At 40.0% G+C, this 26,280-nt stretch overlaps 1 long non-coding RNA gene across 1 annotated transcript in view; it reads left to right on the forward strand.

Annotated features, from left to right (window-relative positions):
* The window catches only part of LOC142059538 (uncharacterized), a 50,981-nt gene that overhangs the window by 15,515 nt on the left and 9,186 nt on the right, over positions 1-26,280 (forward strand). The gene's annotated exons all lie outside the window — the stretch shown is intronic.

Below are 26,280 nucleotides of genomic sequence, written 5' to 3' on the forward strand. Positions count from 1 at the left end.
AAACGGACTTAAGACAGTGCAAAAATGCAAAATTTGCTATATATGTTTGCTCATCTGGATTCCAAGAACATTCAACATGCAGTTTTTAAGCACATTAGAAAAAAAAAAGCAGGATTGCATTTAGGTATACACCTGGGTTTGAATTTTTAGTTCCCTTTACTGTATTTTGGTTGAGTTGAGCTTTTATGGTAAAAGGCAGGCTGAGTACCCACAGCTGTATGTTTATTTTGTAATGAGCTTGGTCTACTCAGAACATGTGTCTTGGATAAGCCTGTGAGATACTGCGCAGTGACTGTGATTACATATAAGCCTACTTTCCTTTTCGAAAAAGAAGTAGGAGTTGGACAAAGTGCATGGAATTGGTATTCAAGTGAGATTTACTGATTCATGGGTTACCTTTTGCCCTGTCTTCAATGGTATGCTTCAGGCAATGATTCACTCTAGTAATGTTATTTTTCAGAGACCTGTTTGAAACTCATCCTGCAGTTGGTACCTGAGTGATTTTGCATTCCTTTAGTTTTTTGTGCAAGTTGAAGCTTAAATAAATCCCCAGATTCTAACATGTAAATTATTCAGGCACATAACATTTCAGCATTTTTTTTCTCAAAGTTGACAGTTTTTGCATAACCAGTACAAGATTTTCAACTGGCTGACTTGCTTAAATTGCAGATGAGCCTCTTCGATGAGAGAAGTCTTTAACCTCATGAGAAGCATAGAGTCTGATGTGTTGTTTTACTTTTATAAGAATACTACTTCTGATCTGTTTTGATTTGAAACCGATATTTTACTAATGATCATTTTGTTTACACAGTATGAGGTAGCAGTTGGATGTGATTATTTATGAGTGTGATCATGAAACTGAAACAAGATTTTCAGAAGCGTCTAGTAGTATTTGGTTGTCCAACTTAAGATGTATTAAAAGGTTGTGATTTCAAAGCCAGCTGAGATCTTTTTCTGAAAAGAGGATTTCTGTGGAACCTCAGAGGTTCATCATTAGTACTGAATGTTCACTACTAAGAAATAACACATTGTTGAATTCAAACCTGAAAATAGGGAGACTACTTTTTATTGTAATTGCTCAATAAATCATGTTCTTGATCTTAAGAAATTCTCCTTTGAGAAATCCTCCTATAATCACAACTGGTGAGGCATGTTGGGTGATGGCGTATTTCTGTCTTTAGCAATTAGGTAGTGGCTATAAGAGAGCACATAAAACTGCAGGTCATTAGCTTGAAATGTAAAATATGTCAACCCTTTGCAAGGTCTGCAGTCTTCCAGATGTTCAATATCCTTGTCATTACTTTATGTAGCAATCCAGATAGCTTTGTTGTATGGGCTGTAGCGGGATATGATGCAAAAAGCACAGGAACTGTGTTTTCCAGCCACCATTGTGCAAGTTACATATATTCTTTAAAATACTCCCAGAAATGACATACTACTTGCAGCTGAGGCAGAGCAAGATGTTAATTTGGCGAGCATGCCTCCTTTTGGCTTGAGTAAGATGACTTCTTGCCATGTATGGGCTTCAGGCTTTGTTTTCTGTTATTTTTCTATTGTCAGATATATATTAATGCCAGTGAAGAACTGAAAAGCCACTTGCAGTAATATTAGCTAATGTGATGTTGGCACAGTGAGAAATCACAACTGTTCTGCTGGCAAAGAACATTTTTCTTTCTTCCTTTTATTTCCTACTAAGTCTCACTTTGAGAAACAAACTGAGGTATCACTGCAGGAATCAAAGAAGCATGCTTACAGGAGAGACGTTAACAGTGTGGTTCAGGCATATATCACCTACACATACTAGTGGAGTGCTTCATGGCTGGTTTTGTACCATTTATTTGTTTTCCAATACATTTCCTTTTTAAGCATAGCAAACAATTCCTAATCTATTTTTTGCCCATATCCAGAATACTAGTTTTGTACTTCACTGTAATTCACTACTCCTATAAATTTTGGTGTGAACATTTGAGGCTGATTTTTTTTTTCTTTAGTTTTATTTGTCTGATGCATGGATGTTGTTTTAAGTGCAGTTATGAGAGAGAGTTAATTAAGCTTCATGGTGGATTGCTTTATTGATTCTACAGAGTATTCACTCTGCAAAACTGAAAACATTCATAAGCACGATGTAGTGCCATAAGGATGATTGGTAAACATTTTGAACAGATATCTTTTAACCTGGAAGATGTTATAAGCTGTTCATAGGTCTGTAAGCTACAATAGGGGTACCCTTTCCCCCACCTTGCTCCTCCTCCAAGAACAACCAAACAGAACCCGAAAAAAACAACCAACCAAAAAGCCAACCAACCAAATTAAAAACCCCACAAACAAAACCAACAGAAACAAAATCAGATGAATGATGAGATTAAGGAACTTCGTGAGTTTGGTGTTTTGGTGGTGGTTTATTTTGGGTTTTTTTGTTGTTGTTTGTTTGTTTGCTTGTTTGTTTTTCCTGGCTGTAAGGGTGATATATATGAAATATGGCTAATATAGTTAAAATAAATGTAGAGGAATGAATAATGATTATCTGTTGGATAAAATCAGGGCTTGCTTGTGCTTAAGGTTGTGTTGATTGCAAAGGGGTGACAAGCATGCATTATCATCCTCATGTCTGAGACAAAGAGGATTTAGTTTGAATTTAAATTAATTAAGGAGATTTGGTTTTTCTTATATTAGGGAGGAAAGAACCTGACAGAGACTTCTGTCTGTCCTGTATCAGAAACAAGAAGCTCAAGGTGAGAGCGAGTGTTGGTAAATACACACGTTCAGCCCAGGACATTGTCTGAGGTATGCGGACTAATGGAGATTTAGCGCAAATCAGATAAAACTAAACTTCCAGGAACCTTGAGTGTTGGCATTTATTGAAATTACTATATTGCTGTAGCTGGACCTTAAGACTGATGTCAATGGAGGCAGAGACATCTACTCTTCATGCCACATGTGTCTGGGCTACAGCTGCTATTCTCACAAGTGCAGTGAAAGTAGCTCAATTTGTGTAGATGGTGCAGAAACAACAACAGCAAAACCTCTTAAATAATTGTTTAGATAATATCACTCATTTAAGATTGTATTCACTGCTACTAATTAAATTGTAGGCCTAACAAGCTAAGAGGTAAATTTTGGCACCATACTAAACCACAACAATTATTAACGTAATTAAATTTAAGTTATCTGTGTAGATTAGCAGAATAGTGCATTTAGTATAGCATAAGCATGTAGCTTAAGCTGTGTTGTGTAATGGTGTATAACGGAATAAAAAGCCATCACTTTTTTCCCTTGAGCAAAACAGCAATAAAAAGAGAGGGTGCCTCAAAGGTACACTTTGTAGCAGTAGAACAGAAATTGCTGATTGATAACAGAGGAAACTTAATACTCTTATTCTGACTTACTGCCTTTGTAGTAAAGCCAAGCTCTTAGAAACAGTTAATTATAGTTTCAACAAAAATATTTAGATGACAGCTGTAAGCCGTCATCATTTCTACACATATGTTACAGAACTCTTTTGTTGGTTCAGTATGTGTAAAGGAAGGAGTTAAGATGAACAAGTAAGAACAGATCTGACTTCCTTAAAGTTACTATCAGCAAAAGCACTGGAAAGACATGACAGGTTGTTTGGTCTCAGCCCCTCCAAGTTTAACTGAACATGGTGTGAATTATTGGTGAATTGTTGTGCCTCAGTCAGTATTTCTCTACAGGCTGCACATGCCTCATGGTATGTGTGGGTAGGTAGTAGCTGAAACATACTGAAGAGAAGGGAGAAAAAACCTGGACCCCTTTTGCCTACCTATTAATAAAATCTGCTGATTAACCAAGGTTTGAAACCTCTTTAGGCTGTGCTACTTTAGGTAGCAGTTCTGTGTAAGGATAGACAGGCTTTTTCTTCACTCTCCAAAAGTGATTGAGAATTTCCCATTCCCAGTACTGAAGGCCTTAGTAACCTGCTGCCATGTGTGGCCAGCACAGTGCAACAATCCCTACTGAATCAGCCAGCTGAAGTGAACTAAATACTGTCAGCATCCTGGAGGCATTTTATTGATCCTGGAATCAGACTTCATCTTTACCACTTCTCAGGTAGCTTCTTAGCTGATGCATGTTGGTGCTTGCTGTGCTACTGATGTGGTTGGCTTCGGTCAGAAACAGCTGGCGAGGATTACCTTCCTCTAGGCTGTCATGCTGGCTTTTACAACTAATTTTTGGCAGGCTGAAGGACTCAACTACGTTCAGCAGCCGGGGAAGATGCTGACATGGCTAATTCCCATTCTTTTGTGGCTTTGCAAACGCACTGCCAAATGGCTGCAGTTCTGAAGAGCTGAACTGTATACAGAGGAAATGGTCTCTTCAAGCCTATGGGTTGCTGGGGATTTTAAAGAGGTTTTCCAGGGATCGTAGACTTTTATTGAGCAGTTTTTGAAGACAGGTTCTGTTTCGGACTTATGGTTTAATATATGTATTTTCATTAGATGTGTTAGTAACAGATGTTCCTTTGGGAAAATAAACCTGTCCTTTGGTAGGTTTTTTCTTGTTTTCTTTTTTTCCTCCCATATGTTTGTAATTAAGGCCTATTCTGCCCCACCTAAAATACTGTTTGGCAGTGCTCTTCTACTGTGTCCTTTATTAGCAGTGAAGTAATAATACACTGTAAACAATTTCAAGCAAGCTGTAGAGCAGGACAATGCTATCCACATCTCCCGTAAAGTGACAAATCCTGAAGGCAGAATTGAAGGACTTCCAACGGGAGTGACTGTATTCTCAACAAGCCTCTTCATGTCAGGTAGAGTCATGTATTCTCCACACGGGCTGAGAGGTGATGTTTACACACACTCAGTTGTTTATTTATTGATAATACTCTGAGTTATTTGTCCTTGTCTTCATACATACTATAGTTTTCTGGTATTTTTAATAAAAAGCTGAAAAAAAATTCTGATATTTAAAATACATATTTTTAACCGTTAGCTCTGTTTAACCCTGTTCCTCTGTCTCCTTCCTCAAAATTTATTTTGCATTGAAAAAATGCAAGGGAAGGTCACAATACTGCCGTTTACTTTGACATAAATTCAACAGCATTATATAACAGACTTATTTGTGACTGAATTTGAAATATGTAGTTGTGAATATTCACCATGGAGTTGAAGGTTCTGCTTGTCCTCTGGGGAAGCCCATAACATACCATGTACCCTAGAGCCCAGCCAGAATAGCCGGGAATTTGAATACTCAATACTGCAATGCACAGTATTCCGTTATTTATGGAATGGTTTACAAGTAATACTTAATTGTGTCTTTCAAAAAATCATTCAACCTGCCTGAAAAGGCAGACAAATATCTTGCTTAGACTATGTTATTTTTTGACCAGCTAACCTCATAGGCAAAACAGTACAGAAGATGTCTATATATTAATGCATGGAAAAAAAATGCTTGTAAGGAAACGTCTAAGTGTGCAAACCTGTTTTGATGGAAACTTCTGACAGTGTGCAAGCCTGTTGTGTATGATGGGATAAAAAGAAAAGAAGCAATAGGTGAGAAGTTTCATGATCTGCTGTAGGTGGTCTTGATCCAAGTTCTCAGCTGACCATTATCCAGTAACATGCCAGGAAAAAAGCTATAACCCATTTATTTTAAAGTGTTTGGTAAAACCTTCCCTGAATTAGCCTAATGGGAGGATATTCCACTCTGAGAAGTGTTTTTTGTATTTGATGCCCCTGTAAAATGAAGAGAGTCCTCTTATTCCCCAGCGGCACTGGAATCCTCTGGTTTGGAAAACAAAACTGCTGTTCTGACCCGATCAAACAAGTAACTTCAGCCTTGCCAAGGCAATGTGGGAATGAGGTGGCAGCAGAGTCCAGGAAAAAAGGAATCTGGAGACTTTTCCCTAAATTATCATTTACCTACTAGATTAATCTTTATCTGTTTTATCAAGTACTCAAAGGTACTTGATTTGACTTAGAATCAAAGTCAGACCTTAAAATTAGACAAACACCCAGGCACAAATTGCCAAGCTAGTAGTGAATTCAGTGCACCAAAAGTGAGAGCTAGGGAGCTGTTGAAAAGCAAGGTAATATCGAGAGCAGGATACCGGCTTCATGAGTTCATCCGAACTCTGGCAGCTGTTGTGTGCGTGTGCATTCGTGTGAGTGATTCATGCCTGAGGCTGCTGGGTGATGTGCTGCTGTGAGGGCAGAGGAAGGAAGGAGGGAGCAGGAATGTGGATGGAACAGCAAACCACAGAAATGTCTCTCTGATCTCTGGGGGTAAGAAAAGAGCACTTAACAGTGAAAGGATGGGAGTGGGGAAAACTGCCTGGCTGAACTATTTGTGAGCTAAATTGTAGGACCCCAAAGAAGCGAGCATAGTAGTTATGATTACATAGTACCATAACGATGTTTCAGAAGTATTGAACAAACATATGATAATTAATTGCACATTTTTTCTATAAGCTTCCAAACCACCCTCATGCATAATGTTTCACCCCCTTTCTCCTGTTTCATTAGTTACCCAATACAATGGACTTTAAGAAATTCCAAAAGACACAGTTGCACAACTAGAGTTATTTGGGTATTTTCATAGTCTTGGATAACTTGCATCATGATGTATCGCAACCTGTATTTCCCAAAGAAACTTTGGTTTTCTTTGATCATTCAGAGCCATTTTTCAGAAAAGATCCCTCACTCATCTCTTTAGACTCTTTGTGGTTATAGTGTGTGTGAGCTGTGCTGTGTTTAACAGCACATATGGTGTGTTGAGACCGACATAATTCTAGGGCTGTGCCACCGTGTGGTATATAGAAAGGGAATTAGGGATGAGCATATTGGTTTTTGCCAAAGGAATAAAGTCTGAGTTCCTTCCTGAAAGCTAGAGTTCCTGATGTGTTGGCACTGTTTGGGAGCTCAAAACCATGAGATACAGCAGTGGATCTTAGAGCTGAAGACTGGCCTTCCCCAGGGCTGTGTAGAACATGTCCTCTGAAGACATCAGAAAGTCCATGAAAGCTCCATGTGAACTTTGTGTTTCTTCATGCTCTCCTCCCTTTCCCATCTTTCTAATTCCTCTACTTTTGAAAATGTTCTCCTCTCTGGCAGCACATGAAAGGGAATAACATTTATTTTGATCCCTGGGCTTTAGTCTGAGATTGGGACTCAGACTGAAGTCCAGTGGGCTAGATGTCAGCCCTGGGACTGCTATGGAACTGGCTGATATGGTACTTTTCCCTCTTGACCACTCCCAAAGAGCTGAAAAAGTGGCACAATATCATAATATTTTGGAGTGCAACCATTTGTTTTTGTCAACTGATGGGATTTTTTTCAACTGCAAGAAGGTGCCATGGATGTTAGTGGGGTGGCAGTGCAGGAGGTGATGGGAATTGTAAGCCTTTATCTGAGATCCTACTTAGTACCTCCCTTGCTGTTATTTGACTTGGCAGCACAAGACTCTCTGGCTTTTGAAGTTATTAGAACATGTATTTCTAGAGAGAGAAAAAATCAGCAGTCATTCTAGATTAATCTAGACTCATCTTTTCTGTTAGTTTTTTTTTTATTTACTCAAGAACACATTAACTTAAATAATGTTATAAACAGAATCCATAAGAATGTTTTCATTCTTCTTTCCATTATTTTCTATATGTTGTATTGCTGCAAATGGGTAATGGAGATTACCTTTTGCAGCAGCATAAGACAGAGAATCCTTCATAGCCCTATGCAAAATGTTGCCCTGTGGCATTTCAGCACAACACAGTGCAGCTTGTTGCCATTAAACGATGGGGTTTTGTTCTATGTTCCAATCTAAATGTGCCTTCCTCTTCCTAGAAAATTAAGTGGTTTAAGTTCAAATGGCAGTATGTGTAGACTGCAGATTGTAATGTTTCTTCGTGTTTTCTCAGATGGACTTCTCTGACATTTCTTTTTAAGGTGCAGGAAGTAGCTGATATTCACAGGCTTTTCACCTTTGAAGGAGTGCAGAATTGGGGAATGAGGTTTGGGTGGGGTTTTTTGTTTTGTTTTTAAGACAGAAAGAAGTCAAATCAGTATTATAATTTTTTTTAACTGCATCCATAAAGTGTATTGTGGATGTAAAAGGGTGCATTGTTCTAATGTCATGACTTGAGTAAAATGATGTTAAAGCTCTTCAAAGATTTGTGTCATGCCAAGCTAACTTGTTGCATCTATCATTTGGTTCTGGCCTGCCATTTTGCTCCACAGCTGAAATTCTCCCCGTCCTGACACTAGGGGATGCATGAGACTGTACTTTCTCCCCTGACACAGCCATCCTGCTGCAAAGTTTCAGACCTTTCCGTATCTCAAAGGACAGTCCCAGCTTCCTTTGAACCCACACCATTCTTACAGTAACAAAGAAACTGATTGCTTTAGGAAAACTATGGCATCTCTCAATTTCCTTTTCATTAACAACTTTGTTAGGCTTTTGTTGGCATTGTGCCAAGAAGGTCTGTCTTTTTACAACCATAGATAAACTTGTTACTTAGATTTTTTTGGCATAAAAGTGGATTTGCATAAATGTCATTTGTTTTTCTGGTGCTAGCAAGTCTGGTGACTTAAAATGGATGCCTTTTTGGTTCTGCCCATTCCTGACCCTGCAAATGTATAACTGAGGAGATAATGAACAAAACTTCTTTTTTATGGAGAAAAAAAGGAATTTATTAAAGATGTCACTCAACTCTGTAGCTGCTAGTTTCTCTTCTATGGCTTTTTCAAAAAATTGCTTATTAGAAAAACAACTATCACACTGAGGAAAAGAATTAGGGCTATTTCAAGCATATTATTTCACTGTTTCTTGCCAGTGGGAGATTCGGGGAGGGGGTTGGGGGTTTACAGTGGCTAGACAGACCATTAAATTGGTATTAAACTCTTTTCCATATGAAGGAAGTCCCCTTCTGCCAAAAATCCAGGAGCAGGGGGATCGGTTTCAAGGCAAGTACTGCTGGGATGGGGCTAGATAAACTTTGAAAAATTAAGAGGTCACTGGGGTCAGGGCACAGGCTTCAGAGCCCGTCTGGCTTGCTTCCTTGTAGACTCTTGGAGAGTTGGCACACCAAAGCAGCATGACGTTCTGCATAAACATTTGATCCTCCTGACCAGTTTTTTCTGTGGTATTAACTTTCTGAACAGAAAAAAAAAAAAAGATAAGTATATAAAATTGACCAAAGCTGGTTTATATCAATTTTCACCATGCTGAGCCACAGAAAGATTCCTGTGCTGTGTCCAAAACAAAAGGGAGGGCAAAGGGAGAAAGAGCAGGTTGCCAAACTACTTGTTTCACAAACTACTAGATTCACAAACTTCTCTAGTTCCTAAAATAGCAGCACAGCACAACAGAGGGCTCCCCTAAAACTATGATAAAATGCACTGCTATTGTCTTTTCAGCTGGTTAATCAAATGGAAAAGATAAATAGTAAAAACCCTACAAGTCTGGAAAGATGGAAAGGAATGCTAAGGTATTGCTTTAAAAGCACAGATCAAAGAAATATTAGAGGGCTGGCTAAATCCCCAAAGCAAAGAGAACCTGGATGGACCAATAGTGTCAGGACTGGATGCAGAGAGACACATCCTGGTTTGAACAGGGAGTTTGCACTGCATAATGAAGGGCGCAGGTGTACTTTCATATTGCTTTTCTGTGCCCTTGGCTTTGAGGCCACAAGTCGGCCCCATGACAGCTAGTACAGTCCCAGGCCTGCTTAAGCCGCCTGTTGTCCTCTGGCTCCTGGAAACCACTCTTATCTCTTGAGACCACTCTGCGCAGTGCAGTCATGCTTTCTGTTTGGAAACACAGACAACCAAGGGTAGCAATGTCCTGGCTAAATTGAGTAAGGTGGGGGTGAAGCCTTGCCTGGCTGGATATGTTTCATTTTCCTGGAATCCAAAGCCAAGAAGCATTAAGGATTTGGCCCATAACTTCTATTGTTAAGAACATCTCTTCTGCCTGGCTTGGCTTTCATTCACTGAAAAACAATGTTTCAACTTCAAAATCCTGATCTCAGTTCAATAAAAACAAACAAGCAGAAAATCTTTGCTGTGCTGTTGTAAACTTCCCTTTTTATATGCTGGAGTTTTGTTTGGTTATGCTTTAACATGGGGTCTTTATTCTGGAAATGAGCTAATGATGTTGCTCTTCTGAGCCTGACCATGAGAAAGTGCATCAAAGCTCCTGTACGCAGCTCAGTGCAAACTTAGACTGCACTCTGCACGGGAATCCATGAGCACAGAGCTTTGTGTTTGGAGGTAGCTCTGCTAATTTCCCGGGGAATTTTTGTGGTGTATCTGCACTAGCAGATGGTATTGTAGTTGCAGAGCTTTACTCTGAGAGAATCTGGGGCCATTAAATAGCCAGTGAAGCAGCTCAGGAGTCTGCCTTGTCAATACGGGATCAAGATGGTTTGTTAAATCTGCTGGTTTGTTGTATTTAAATAATAATTTAAAAGTTGCTTTCTATTTTAAATCTGGAAATTAAATGGAGTTATGTTTATGGAAGAAATACAGAGCTGTTTTGTCGTTTCTGTAAAACAGTGGTGCCTGCCCTCTTTGCCTACAGCTATAGAACCTTTTCTGGAAGTCCTCAAGGGCCAGATGCTATAAACCTATGCCTATAACGTGACCAAAAAGCAATTCTGTTCCCATAGCTGTGTGACAGTTTGATAATAGTATGCATATATGCATGCATGTAATGGTACAGGATTGACAGCCTGCTATGGATTCATACCTTTCATATGAATGCACTTTGGAGGTGATAGGCTCACATCTGGAAGCATATGCATTCCTGTTATAAGGAAGGAAGAAAATTCATTATATATTGGGGATGTTTGGGTTTTATTGCATAAAACATCCAAATCTGGTCATCTGAATAAAGAGGGACATTCCAGGTGACATTCCGTTCTGTGATGTGACCCCTGGTCAGATAGCAATAAAGGAAGAGACTCTAATGATACTGAAGACCAGTGAATGCAGCACATGGGGAAAGCAGGATCAAATGACATGACAAAGGCAAGCAGAGAAGATGTAATATACTGTCCTAAAAGCTGAAAATCACTCAGGGAGATGATAAAATCTACAGCATGCAGGTACAGGGAGTAGAGCTTAAAGAAAAGAGCAGTGGAGACCACAGAAATAACCATAGTCCATTTTTATTTTAACCACTTACAGGAAGGTGATGAGTCACCTCTTCCAGAGCTTTTTGATTTATTAGTGAGGTGAGTTTCCTGCTATGGAAATGAGACCCAGCAGAACTGCCAAAGAGGGAGGAAGAGTGTGCACAGACATCTTTGTAAGCTCTGTGAGGAGGAGGAGGTGACCCATTTGGCTTGGGAGAGGAACATGCCAGAGACACAGAAGTCAGCAAAAGTTATGTTAGGCCTCAGAAGGTGAAAAATTTAAAAATATTGTCAGAATTTCAGACACAGAATGGACACATGTAGATGAAGCCTTCTGAATTTAATTTATTTTTTAATGGATTTCTGAGTGTAGAAAATTTCACTCTTGAAACTATATTGCTCTGGTAGGTCACTGGAAGGTCAGCTCTCCAATAAGTTACAGAGCTATGCTAATTTGTTCTGCATTGGGCCTGAAGTCTTCAATTAGGTGAAACAGAATCATATGGAAACTTCTTTACTGAAGTAAAAGCTCAGACTTTCAGGTCCTGTCATCTCCATGCACGTTCTGGACCTGACAAGCAGTCCTGCTGGAAAGCTTGAAAACCTTCTGGTAGAAAGATGTTGAAATGTATAGTACTTCTTAATACAGTTTTGTTTTTAACACTGGGGGGGGGGGCTTGTTGTTTTTGTTTGGGTTTTGATGGTTTGGTTTTGGCAGTTTTGGGGGGGGGGGGTTTAGGTATTTTTTTGTTTGTGGTTTTTGGTTTTTTCTTTGTTTGGGTTTTTTTTTTAAATTAATATCTTTCCACTTGAAAATGTTCTCAGAAGCTGTAACTGACAGTGAAACAGACAAAAGGTTAAAATACTTCTAACAAAAATGCAGCCTGGTGGGCTGCATGCATATATCTGCCTGTGTATTATTTGCCCCTCTGGGGAAAAGGACAGGTCGCTTAGAGGCGACAGACCTTCTTCCTTAGGTGAAGTGCTTGAAGCTTTGAACTGAAGTATTTTTATAGGTAGATGTGTGGGTATTGTTACAAATACAGACTGTATTGGGCATTAGCAGTACAGCAGGATAAAGTTCTGTGTAAAAGTCTTGAATAATTACACAGCTGTAAATAAGATTGAATGTTCTTCATGTTCACTCATCCACATTGTCAAACATCCTTTCTAACTCTAAAAATTCACAACATCTGAAGCTGGTGTTCATGGAAAACGAACAGCTTGTAAATGTTTTTTCAGGCTTGGTGGGTTCAAACTGGCACCATGTGTTCAAATACCTCAGTTTCCATGAAGCTGGTTTCCATTCTGAGCCTTACAGATCAAGCCAGCCAAGTTATTGGCCAGACATTATTCATCCTACTAGCTTAGATAAAACATTTGTCATCAGCATGTTAATATTTGTTATGCGGCATTGTTTTATGGTTTTTTTTTCCAATTTTCTCTCCTTCTTCAATAACTCCTCAATTTTTTGCAAGCCTTAATTTGAAACTATTTAAGTTTATATTATTTCAGCTTCCAAAGGTGATTATTTGGCATTGAGTAAACAACCTTAGCTACACACTTGCTGACATTCCTCCATAGTAACTCTCTGCCCCTACTTTAACGCTATGGAATTGCTTTCTAATCCTTTTCATGGGTCTTTTTTAAATAGCTTTCTTATATAATTGATAATAACATTTGTTATAAACTGAAAGTAAAACCAATTAAATTTGCCTTATTGTACTTACAAAAGATTGATGTGTGTAAAGTCTAACAGCTTATTTGGGGATTTTAATCTAAAAGTGCCCTGCAATAACATTCTCTTGTGTTCTGGGAACTAACAGTAATAGAGAAGCCACTGCCTGCAGAGATACTGAACTAAATTAAAGTATTGTGTGCTGGTATTCTAGCATCTGCCTCATACATTAATCTCGGGGAAAATGCTTGAAAATACCCTAAAGTAGCAGCCATTTCTTTGTTTAAGTTTGAAAGCTTTTTGTATCTGTTCTCATTAATGCCGTAGTGCAGAAGATTCACTGTTCAGTAAATGAATTGAACAGAAGCTTCTGCAAACCACGAACAGACTGCAGTTTTCCCATTTCTGTCTCCATTTTATTTTTGTTGTTTGTAAAGGGTTTATATTTGAGCTCTAGGGACCTAGGTTTTACTATGCTTATTTCAACATATGTGTTCCCTGCTAGAAAGATGCAAATTAGTTGGACTTAAATGAATACTGCAAAAACTTTAATATTATGGTGTCTGAATGATTGAGGATTTCCTACCCTACCTTAGACTTTCTCTTGAGTTATATTTGCATATATGAGACTTTAAGTGTATAGTTTCTCTGAAAGGTAGGTTCTGAAAATGCTGCATCTTCATTGTAAAGTCCCTCATTTTTCTTCTCCTTTATAACATTCTCATTCATCCAGCCCTGGATCAGAAACAATACCATGTGATTTACAATTGTATATGACATAAATAGTTGAAGTTGTAAGAGCAGCATGTAGTAAACAAACAGACTGCAGGCAGTAACATATTTGCATACAGGATTTTTATGCATGAATAATCCATGAGTTTATAAAAATCAGTCTGTTCATAGATAATTTAGGAATAGAATAATGCTTTAATTCATGAAATAACTTATCTTCTCCAGTTTAAAAAACAATTCCATGAAATGCAAGAAAAAAAAATGTTGTGACATACAGATTTACCAAATTTAGCAGTTGCTATTTCAGAAAATAAAGTATGTATTCATTAGGACAAGGCCTGCAAACAGAGTATGTATCTCTGAGTGCACTCTCCTAGCTGCTGATCTGTGCAGTCATACCAAAGCTCTAGGTGAACGTCCTTAAACATCCTCCTACAGTTGCAACTGTGCTGGCTGAAAACGTTATTGCTTCCAGCAGCCTTGTCCCTTTCCCCTGCCTGGACATTATGCCCCTTTTAGAGCTGCTGGAGGAGCTCCTCATGAGCCGCTCCTCATGAGCCACTCCTCAATCCATTTCCAGCAAAGTTGAACAGATTGGCAAAGCCACGTTATTTAAATTGTTTACGTGGTTATGTACATAAGCAGCTTCGCTAGCAGATCTGAAGCAACAGTTACAGCGGGAATAAGAAAATTATGGGTGTTCATCACCTTGTTCTGACTCTGGCTCAGTGGGATGTGAATCCTGGCACACAGTATAGCCCCGCTCACCTGCCCTTGGAGTGTCTGGGCAATTAGGGCAGAGTGTAGGAAGCCTTCTATTATACAAAAGAGACCAACATCTATTTGTAGTCTAGCCTGAAAGAATGCAGGTGTTTCAGAAATAATGATTGTTATTTCTGAGCCTTTTTCTTCATTGTTTTTCTTAAGCCAAAGTTGTCTGTTCAATTGGAACTAAATTATATCCATAGTTTATGACTGATTTGAACATGATTTTTTTATAGCTAAGAAACTCATTTCCTTCTCCAAACAAAAACAAAACAAACATACCAAAAAGCCATCAACTCCCTTCCCATCTGAGCTCTTTTCTGCTTCTAATGCAAGCTTCTTTAATGGTATATAACAAGCTCTGTATGCCTTTCACCTTAGGTCTCATGTACTTAAAAACAATACTTGCAAAGGAGCTTTATTAGGATAAATTAATATCTTGGAGTGCTTGCAATAAGAGAAGCCCTTTACTAGTTTTAAGTAGGTATTGTAAAAGTTAGTTTTAAAATACTCACAAAGGAAACAATTTGAAATGGGAAATCAGAAAAGGACTGTGAAAAAATAATGAAGGAATTTAGGACAGTGTGGTAGTGTTTCCAACTAAGGTTCCTTATATGTATTTAATTAAGAGCCAATAAAGTGGGATTTAAGTGTACATAAACTAGACACAGTAGAAACTTGTTAATTTGCACTCTAATAATTTGCAGATTTTATAATTCATGGAAAGGAAAAAAATTAGAAGCTTCCTTCTGCCTCCCAGCAATGGTTTAAACCAGAGGCAATAGTAAAATAGCCTATTATTAACACTTAGTTTCTTTGGCATGTATACTGGAAAGCAGTGACTAGCGCATATGACTGTGTTATAAGGGATTAAATAAGTAAGTTATTAATGCACTGTAAAATGTACTTCATTTTATCCTTGTGTTCCTAGTCTTTCAGACAGCACCCAGTGTAACTCCTTAGGATTTTCACTGATTTGGAGCAGGTCCTAAATAAGCACTTGTGCCAGGTCACAAATGCAACGACTTGCAATAACTCTCAGGCATTAAGATCACAAATCGCCACCCCAATAGACCAAGGGCCTGATCACAGAAGATTTAGAAAGTGTGCCTGGAAATTCCTAGGGATTGTTTGAGTTTTCTCTTTCAGGAGGTTTTAGTCAGCTGGGGTGGGTGGCAGGATGTCAGCTCTGCGCTGTTGCAGTTCACTGTGTCTGCGGGACAGTTCTAGGTATTCATACATCAGTACAGGTGAAGGAAACAAGAACGATCTTTTAGGTTGAGGTGAATTTTTCTAAGATAAATTCTGATAGGTCAGGTCCTGCCCATTATTATTTTTAATTATTATTAATCAATATAGGTTTGATTTTATTGCTGACTCCAACTTGTGCGATATATCCAGATTACATTGTTCAGTGATGCAGTTTTAGTGACTCTTCCTTTAGGCTTATTTGTATAGAGGGTAAATTGAATTTAGTGTTGCTCTGTGATACTGTAGTTAGTACTAAATTAATATTTGACTGAATATTTGCAGCCATTTTTAACTTTTGTTCTCATGGTGTGTGCACTACTTTCAGCTTTCCTGGGTGAGAGAGTTCATATAGAGTCTAAAAAATGTATTATTAAAACCTTGAGAAATTCTAAACATACTTCATACACTCAATTAATTTTGTAATTAGATTGAGGTGTTAAATATATTTTTCTCAACTCATGTTTACTTAAATGAATTATAAATCAGTGTTCTTTCTTTTAATACCACCAGAGTATTTTAGAATATTTTCCTTTCCAGTTGTGTGAATTGACCTTGATGCACTGCACCAGCCTCACGCTGAATCAGAAAAAAAAAACAAACAAAACCCCAAAAACAAAGAAAATTGCAATGTGACTATGTCACCTGAAGATCTAGTCTTCTTTAATACTGGCTGCAGTTACTTGGGAACTGTCTATCCAGTTATATGTAAACAATCTTGGGGGGACAGTCCATTGAGCCAAATTTCATCATCTGCCCAGAGCCCTTGTTCTCTTCAGCAGGGAGTTACCCATGTAGAGCTCTGGGCAGAGTAGGACCTATTCATATTTGTTCTTCTGGTGTATTTCATTAATCAAACATACTTATCTGCAGCTTTCATTTTGTAGCTAGAAGGCCTGTAGCAAGGTAGAGAAGCCAGCATTTGCAATGTGATTCCAATTAAGTTGAAATTAGCACAAATTTATGTGCAGTAGCTGATGTTTAATGTATGTTAGATGAAACAGTACTTTGATAAGCTGACTCTGAGGATTGTTATCACATTTCTTACCTGCATTCCGCAGTGTGATTAAACTGCAGTAGTACCATGTGATTGATAGAGTTAGTTCTACCTTGTGCTATACCTTTCTGGCACAGGAAACCGACGAGATCAGCTTTAAACAAACAAACCCCTCAAAACCTAAAACTCCACACAAAACAAAACACATGCACAAAAAAAATAAAAAGTCCGCCTCCCCAGCAATTGGAACGCCTGTCCTAACTGTTGCAGTAAATAGCAAGGATCAGAACAATTTTTAAATGGCATAGGAAAATATTTTTCTGTTTTATTTTAATCTATTTTTTATTTTCATTGAAACAAGGGGTCTCATGGAAATAGCACGTACTAGAAATGCTTAGAAAATGCTTGCATTGCATCTTACTGGTAAAACCCAACTGAACAATAAACATTAAGTATTTCAGCCATGCCAGGTGTTGCAGGTGTTGGCCAAGTCCAGATCCTTCACAAAAGGATCTATTTTTGAGCATCAGTCTTTTGAGGAAATGTGAGTTACTATAATTCCATTACACCTGCAGAACTGAGGCTCCAGCAAGAAATCAATAGGCCCTGGTGACTTAAATGCTTACCTTTCAGATGGTCTGTGTTTCTAAAACATGTCTCATGTTATGCATTTGCCAAGGCCCATTTAAGCAGAAATTGGCTTGCTTGTCTTGTATGAGCATTTCCCCCCAAATAAAAGGAGATCACTTCATCTTGTCAAGAAGTTTTCTTCTGCTACTTCTGTGCAAATGGTACTGTTTGTCTTCACTATCCTGCTTTGCCTTTTCCTCCCATGGCCTGCAAGGAAGTGTGCTCAGGCTGAGAGGCAGCAGGAATCATTTCACAATGGAGAGGCGTCCCAAGAAAGACCATAATAGCACAAGCCAAGCATTAGGAATTTACTCAACATTCCCTGGCCAAAAGGAGATGAGCAGCAAGACAAAAACATTATCCTGGCAAGAATATTCTCAAGGATGTAATTAGTAAGAGTGACAGAAGAAAAGAACAGGTATGGAAACATGAAGTTAAATGGAGCTAAGTATGCAAACCTGCTCTTGATATTGGTCACTATTAGTGATTTTTAAAGCAAATATGACTGGGCAGCACCATTTTATTTAACTGCCAATCCTAATGGCAAATACCATTGCCTGTATTTTCCAAAAGAATACTTTCTCTCAGGTTGGCCTTGAAAAGGTGTTGGGCCTTTTCTGTCCCATAGTGTTCCTCTCTCCTGGAAGTTTAGCCTTCAACAATTGCCTGGGGACTTGTGCCACAGCTGAGCGCACTGTCTCTGTTGGAGCAAACCACACCACATGAGCAGCAGTTTTCTAGCCTCCCCCCTTTGATGAAGCTAGGAACAACCTTCATGCTTTAGTTTTAGAGTATGGCTGACAAGGTAATTTATCTTTTATATATTTTCCTAGTGTACTTGTTCAGGCAATTTTTTATCGCAAGTTCTAAGTGAGCTTGGGTGTCTGAAAAAATGTTTTGAATTCCTCATAGTGCTCAAGATATTTTTCAGTCTATGTTTTTAACCATGTTTAAATTGTACTGCCTCACTAGTAAATATCAGTAATTTAAAATTTATGGGTTTTGTTCTTTTTCATATAAATGTTTCCCCTAGGATTAAGCTTGAAATAAATTATTTCATGTTATTGCCCATTACTTGCATTCATGGGTAAATTAAAGTGTCTGGTTCCCTGTCACTGATTTTTTAAATGTTAGTAATTAAAATTGCAGAAGCATTTTCAATGCCAAAGATTAAACAGATGTTGGTGGACACATTAACTTTAGACAGATTTAGCAGGTAAAATTTAAAGAATGACTGTATCTATATTCTTTGTTTTTAATTTTAGCTTTACTGGCCTTTCAGGTGTGCTTAAACGCAAGATGGATTATGGAAATGTTTGCCACAATTTATTGGCATGTATCCCTCAAACAGGAACACGTGAGATGAGAAACTCTTCACCTGGAGAGATCTGTGTAATGGCTGATATCAAAAGCTGTTCACCCATCCTCTATGATTATAACCTGAGAGCTGTTACTAAGTTCATTATAGCAGCTGAAATGATGCTTTTCCTGCTATAATTTGACTGCTTTAGTTTTTTGTCTGTACTAATTCTGAAGCTCATTCCTTATCCTGATGAATGTATTCATATGGTCCTGAAACTCACCATCGTCCTGGCATGTCTCCCTGTTTCTCTTATGTTGCCACCTTGTGAGTGATTTCTCATAATTGCAACACATTTTTGTGAAGACACATCACATCTTCTGTCCTGCCAGACACAGTCCTCAGAGCCTCAGTAGCTGGAGGGCAGCCAGACAATATTTTGCAGCTGCTTTGTGAAAATCCCAGTGGCTGAGACCTCAGTGATGTTAGGACTCTCAGATAGAACCAGATGTCAAGGATTATTACAGGGCCCATCCTGAGCTTCAAAATGTTCACAAATTCCTGTAAATAGTAGGTACATCCTGCCTAAAGAACATGCCTGCACTGTACTTCCTTAACATCTATTCTATCTCCAGTCCAGACTATCTAGCGCATACAAGTTTAGAAGGAAAAAATTCCTGTAGGCCATTTTATACTCAGCTAAATACAGTCCATGCCTCATCCTGGTATAAGAACAGAGCTGATGAAAAGCTGCAGTAGTGTATTTCTATCTATTTGAGATATTGTTCATGTACTGAAGTGTTGGCTCTTGCCATACCCTCCTGTACCAACAGCCAGACAAGGACTAGTGAATTGGTGATCTAATACCATGACATGCCATGTGATGGTCTCTTCACCCTTGGGGAATTCTCCTAGAAGAGTTGAAGCTTGTCTGAAAACCATTTCACAGTGTTGGAGCAGTTTAAAGAAGCTGCCTCCCATCAGTGAGTTGAACCCGTTGTGTCTAACAGACATTTGCACCCATCTCAGAACTGCATGAACTCACATCTGAGCCTTAACCTGACAAAGCGCATTTGAGTGGGGTCCTTTCTCTTAGTGTCATTTGCTTTTCCACCCAATTAGCCTGCCAGCGTATGTGCCAACGCTGAGTGCTCAGTGCACATTCCTCTGGTGTCAGCACCCAAGTCTTTGGGGGATCTCACAGACAAATGACATACACATCTCTTCCCAGAAGTTTTCTAATCTGACTATGAATAATACAGAGTATGTCAAGAATGTCTGTTTGATCTAGTGGAAGTGGCAGTTCCCTGAGTGGGAAGTTAAGACTTCGTAGGCCTTTTCCCTGGAAAGGGAGGGGTGCAACCTGCTGCATTACTCTGGGGAAGTTATTCTGCTTGGTGCATCTATTTGTGGTCCTATTGTTTGCCTGTTTGTTGTCTTCCTTAGTCTCTAGGGTGTTTGAAACAAGGTGGGTTTTGGTTTTTTTTCTGTGTATAGTGATCTGAAAGGTGGACCTGTACTCCATCAGAGCCTGGGAAATTTTCTGCACTAAAATGAAAACAATTGAAAAGGGCATTGGAAGATACAGTATGCTGTAAAAGCCATTTACTTGCATGTTCTCTCAAATTTGTACATCTTATTGGTGATTAAAAGGTAAGCCTATATTTTGATATAGTTTACTAAACTTTCTAACTTTCTTACTATACTAACTTACAACTTTCTAATAAAACCCAGTGTTTGCCCCATGATTTCCCCTTCTTCCTTTTCAGTGTTCCTTACAATGTCCTAAAAAATACCCATCTCCTTATGCTTTTCATATAAAGGTATGGATTGTCCTTCATTTTCAGGAAGCAACCTGGGGGCTCAGTGGCTAGAGGATTTTGGGGGGGGGACTTTTGTGTCAGTTGCCCAAGCGCTGTCTTTGCTGTCAGGAAGTGGGACAATTGTTCCAGCTGATGCCTGGGGAGGCTGGTGCCCAGGAGGGAATAGCTGTATTTGGGGATGGGGTCCAACCTCAAGCTTCCTCAGCAACAGGACAATTTATTTTCTGAGCTCTCTGATGTGGTCCTTCAGTGCTTTCTTAACAAACACACATTTAATTTTCCTTTGAACTGTCTGGTACATTTAGCAGTTGGAAACCGCTTTCTTTCATTCCATCAACTCCAATCAAAGATGGCATCCAGCTTGTCTTCCAAGTCTTATTATGTTTACAGCAAATTCATATACCTTTTGAAACAGCGTTATGCTCATGGCTTTACTTTTGCCTGTTCAGACAATTGGCTAGATAAAAAGAAATATAATAATAATATCATGGTATTTGTGAGAATATTTGCTTTCTTAAACCATTTGAAGCTAATTTTATCAGGCCATTTCTCTAGCAGGTTTGTGATCTCATATTTTATTAAACCCTGTCTTACCTCACTTGTCAACAATGGTCAGATGTACTAGTTCCCTAGCTTCTTTTCTAGTGAGTGGTACCCATTTTGGTGCTTCTTTCCTGTTCAGATAGCTACTTCCAGCTGCAGGACTGCTTTTTAGGGAATGGGGTGAAAATGGACCCATCTCTGGAGTTCAGCTTTTCTTATTGTCAGTATGTGGGTGATTTGCTGTTGCCTTTAGCTTTCCCCTTCTCTAAGCGTGTAGCCTGATCCACCCACTGCTAAACTCCAACTGTGACAGTTAAAAGGGTTGCCTACCTCTTTATTTTACATGGAAGTTAACAGACATGTCTTAGCCACTCAGAAAGCTACATGCCACTTCTTGAAATCAGCAGTGAATCCAAGCCTTGGGTGGTGGTGGTCTCTGGATGTTGTTTTCACCAACTGGGAGTGGTTCAAAGTTCCCTTCTCTCTCACCTCTGTCATGTTAGTGACTTGGGGGCCATCTGTCCTTAGCTCCTACTGCTTTCTGTTAGATGGGACATTTCTCGCTTTCTTCCATTAAGACTTCTGCTGGCTTGATGAGTGTGCTGGTTTTGGCTGGGATAGAGTTAATTTTCTCCAAAGTAGCTAGTATGGTGCTGTGTTTGGATTTGTGCTGAAAACAGCGTTGATAATACAGAGATGTTTTTGTTACTGCTGAGCAGTGCTTACACAGAGTCAAAGCCTTTCTGCTCCTCACCCCACCCCACCAGCGAGGGGCTGGGGGGCACAAGGGGTTGGGAGGGGACACGGCTGGGACAGCTGATCCCAGCTGACCCAAGGGATGTTCCTCACCATATAACGTCATGCTCAGCATATAAAGCTGGAGGAAGGGGGGGACATTCAGAGCGATGTCATTTTGTCCTCCCAAGTAACCGTTACGCGTGATGGAGCCCTGCTTTCCTGGAGATGGCTGAACACCTGCCTGCCCATGGGAAGCAGTGAATGAATTCCTTGTTTTGCTTTGCTTTGCTTTGCTTGTGTGCGTGGCTGTTGCTTTCCCTATTAAACTGTCTTGATCTCAACCCACAAGTTTTCTCACTTTTGCCCTTCTGATTCTCACCCCCATCCCACCAGGGGAGCATGAGTGAGTGGCTGTATGGTGGTTAGTTGCTGGCTGGGGTTAAACCATAACAATGCTACAGGAGTGCCCTAGGGGTGACAGTTTTAGTAGCTGAGGTGTTGAGGTTTACTTGCAAGACATGGAAAACCAGAAGAGTTGGACATTACATTTTTCATTAGAATTTTACTTTCTTCCAAAAGATATGGATTTGCTTGTTTTCCTTGCTGGGTCAAAGCAGGTCTCTGAAGTGTGATGTGTCCATCTTCAGTTGGGATATGGCTCTAGGAAAAAGGAGCCTCTCTGTACTTCATTACCACTCTCGTCCTAGGCGCATCCGAGTCTAACCAGGAATGTTACTGTCTGTTTGCTTCCCCAGCTTAATTTCTGGCAGATTTGGAAGGTAATTTCTTTCTTGTTGAGAATTTAGGATGTTGTATCATTTCTTAGAATAAAACAGCATCTGCAGCTATATTAGTCAAAATTCCCACAGCATTTGAGTTTCTTCTCTGGGAAGATATAGTTCTATTTAAGGAATCAGTCATCTGTCCCTCTCTGTTAATGTTGGGACAATATTCATTTGTCATCTCTATAAAGACTGTCTGTTTTGTCAATAACATACACATGCAGCTGTTCCTTGAGCCTCATCTGATCCCCGAGTCCATCCATCCTGGAAATGTGTGTTAGTGTGTCACTGCTGTTGAATGGCACTTTTGTTTTTTATAGTCTGTGCCTCCCCCAATTTATTATTCATATTGTCTTGGATTAACTCTGTATCCTTACCATCACCTTTTCTGCCTTTTTCTATCTTTTTACTTGCTAGTTATGCCCTATTCTGGCTAACTTTATCTGCCTTTCCTGCTTGATGAATGGCTCATTTCACCCCAGGCCATGTAATCAGTACTCCTCTTCATCTTCCCTTGTGGAGAACTTGAAAAATGTACTTGCAGAAATATTTAAGGATACGACATTTTGTGCACTTCAGGCCAAATTAGAGACGCAAATCCCATAATCTTTAATAAGGTGCACACCTAATGTTTCACACAGCACTTCAAAAATTTATGTCCCTACCTCTGTTTCTCATTTAGGACACAAATTATCCCTGGTTGTATTATGTTACTGTTGTATGCATTAGTGCTGTATTTTTTTATTCATCCCACCTTTCTTTTTAACAGCTCTTATCCTCTCTCTTGCAGGTAACGCAGTGAATGGTTCTGTTACATCTAATTCAGTAGCAAAATCCTTGCTGCCTCCACTGGGCACAGGATCAATCCTTAGAGTTCTCTCTGTCTGTGGTCCTTTCTCCACACTTGAGGATGGAGGGCTGTGTGTGTTGTATGACACAACGGGTGGGGTAAGGGCATGTTTGCAGTTTCTGGAAATACTGCCAAGGCAATTGTCACATGCTGTTACTAAATATTGCAGTTCTGTGGGTTCAGAGAATCAGAACAACCTTACAACAGCCTCCCAATATGAGTTAGATATAGAAATCGCATCAATGCCTCCTTTTTAAGGCACAGTGTAAAAATGCAATGAGAGCAAAAGTAGTTCAAGTCTACTTGAAAAGTAGTCAAGAGATCCTTCTCTGCTTTTTTCTGATAGAAAAATTGTAAAATTGTAATTGTTCCTTGTAGATTTTTTATTATTATTATCCTTTATCAAATCTGTGTGCCTTATCTTGACTCTAGCTTTTCACCCCTTAAATGGCTTTTCACTGTTTAACTTCATAATCAGGCAAACAAATCTCTGTGGTAGGTTAAGGTATGCTTTATGCTTGTATATGGTGAGAATTCTGTTTGCTCTGTGAATACTATACTGAGCCAATGCTTTTGTTCGTTTTATTAAAAAGTGAAAAATTCTGTTCTAAGTTATAGTAGGTGATGATTAGTATGTTGAATGAGGTTACTGCTATTTTATGCTATTGTTGAACAAGTGAAAGACATGGCTGAAGTTTTAAAAATTGACAGTCTGCTTTTAGGTTTGCACTGGTTTTGGCAGCATATTTGGTGTCACAAAATATAGCTAACGTGAATTGCATGATTTTGTGTCTTGAATATAATGATTGGTTCTGAAGAATAACATTCAAACCTTACTTGTCTCCAGGTGTCAGTTTGGAGTTGCTCTTAGCTGATAACTGACTGATAAGGGAAGGAGGGGTGTTCTACTGGATTCACACAACTTTTCTTCCTGCTCCTTTGCTATAGGTTTGTGTCTTAGGTTCTAGAGATGCAGTCAGAAAAGTAACCCCCTAATGAGAGGACACGATTGTTTCCAGAATTAGTGCTTTTCAGCCCCAACATCTTTCCCTGTGCTTTTCCCTCCCCATTTCCAACCGCCTTTGCCGCCTCATCAGACGAACCCATGCCTACTACCTTTCCTATTATTGTGTATGCTCATGGGGCATGGAGATGGCTTTTATTTTGGGATCATCACAGCTCCTGAAGGATTAATAGAGAGAAAAAAGGAGACAAGTTATAGAATCATAGAGTCATTAAGGCTGGAAAAGACCTCTAGGATCATCAAGTCCAACCGTCAACCCAACACTATCATGTCTTCTAAACCATACCCTGAAGTGCCACATCTACATGTTTTTTAAATACCTACAGGGATGGGGACTCCACCACCTCCCTGGGCAGCCTGTTACAATGCTTCACCACTCTCCCAGTAAAGAAATTCTTCCTAATATCCAATCTAAACCTCCCCTCATACGACTTTAAGCTGTTTCCTCTGATTCTCTCACTAGTGACCTGGGAGAAGAGACCAACACCCACCTCGCTACAGCCTCCTTTCAGGTAGCTGTAGAGAGCGATAAGGTCTCCCCTCAGCCCCCTCTTCTCCAGACTAAACAAACCCAATTCCCTCAGCCACTCCTCATAAGACTTGTTCTCTAGACCCCTCACCAGCTTTGTTGCCCTTCTCTGGACACGCTCCAGCACCAAAATGTCATTCTTGTAGTGAAGGGCCCAAAACTGCACACAATATTCAAGGTGTGGACGCACCAGTGCTGAGTACAGGGGCACGATCACCTCCCTGCTCCTGCTGGCCACGCTATTCCTGATACAAGCTAGGATGCTGTTGGCCGCCTTGTCCACCCGGGCACACTGCTGGCTCATGTTCAGCTGGCTGTTGGCAAACATCCCAAGTCTTTCTCTGCCAGGCAGCTCTCCAGCCACTCCTCCCCAAGCCTGTAGCGTTGTCTGGCGTTGTTGTGACCCAAGGGCAGGATCTGGCACTTGGCCTTCTTAAACTTCATAGAATTGGCCTGGGCCCATCAATCCAGCCTTTCCAGGTCCCTCTGCAGAGCCTTCCTACCCTTGAGCAGATCGACACTCCCTCCCAACTTGGTGTCGTCTGCAAGCTTACTAAGGGTGCACTCAATCCCCTTATCCAGATCATTGATAGACATTAAACAAGACTGGCCCCAACACTGAGCCCTGGGCAACCCTGCTCGTGACTGGCTGCCAATTGGATTTATCTCCATTCACCACAACTCTCTGGGCTCGGCCATCCAGCCAGTTCTTTACCCAGCAAAGGGTACACACGTCCAAGCCATGAGCCGCCAGCTTCTCTAGGATACTATGGGAGGCAGTGTCAAAGGCTTTACTAAAGTCCAGGTAGACAACATCCACAACCCTTCCCGCATCCACTAAGCAGGTCACCTCATCATAGAAAGATCAGGTTGGTCAGGCAGGACCTGCCTTTCATGAAGCTGTGCTGGCTGGGCCTGATCCCCTGGTTGTCCTGCACATGCTTGGTGAGCTCACTCAAGACGAACCTCTCCATAACCTTCCCCTGTACCAAGGCCAGCCTGACAAGTCTGGTGCCATGTAAACCTCCCCATGATGAAAAAATCCAAAATTCCACTGATGGCACCAGCCTCGCCGCTGAGCCACGTGTTAATCAGATGAGTCTTCCTGTTCCATTCAGTATTATTATTCCCTGCCACTGACGGGATTGAGGAAAACACTACCTGCACTCCCAATCCTTCAACCAGTTACCCCAGTGCCCTGAAGTCCCTTTTGATTGCTCCTGGGCTTCTTTCCACAACCTCATCACTGCCCACTTGCACAACTAATGACACGTAGTAATCAGAGGGCCATACCAGACCAGGGAGTTTCCTAGTAACATCTCTGACCCAAGCTCTAGGGAGGCAGCAGACTTATGTGGGAACACTGGTGTAGTTGAAATCCGAGGATGGTATAAGACAGGGGGAGATATAAGAAGCAAGAAGTAGTGGGATAAGCTGAGTGGCCCTGTGGCCTCAAACTTGAGGTGGTTGCCAGCAGCTTGAAGGGTGTGGATGTTTATGGAAACCTTAAAAGAAGTATCTGGCCAAAGAGTTCTATCTCTTCATGATCCCTCAG

Source organism: Phalacrocorax aristotelis, chromosome 7, assembly GCF_949628215.1.
Source record: "Phalacrocorax aristotelis chromosome 7, bGulAri2.1, whole genome shotgun sequence".
NCBI lineage: Eukaryota > Metazoa > Chordata > Aves > Suliformes > Phalacrocoracidae > Phalacrocorax > Phalacrocorax aristotelis.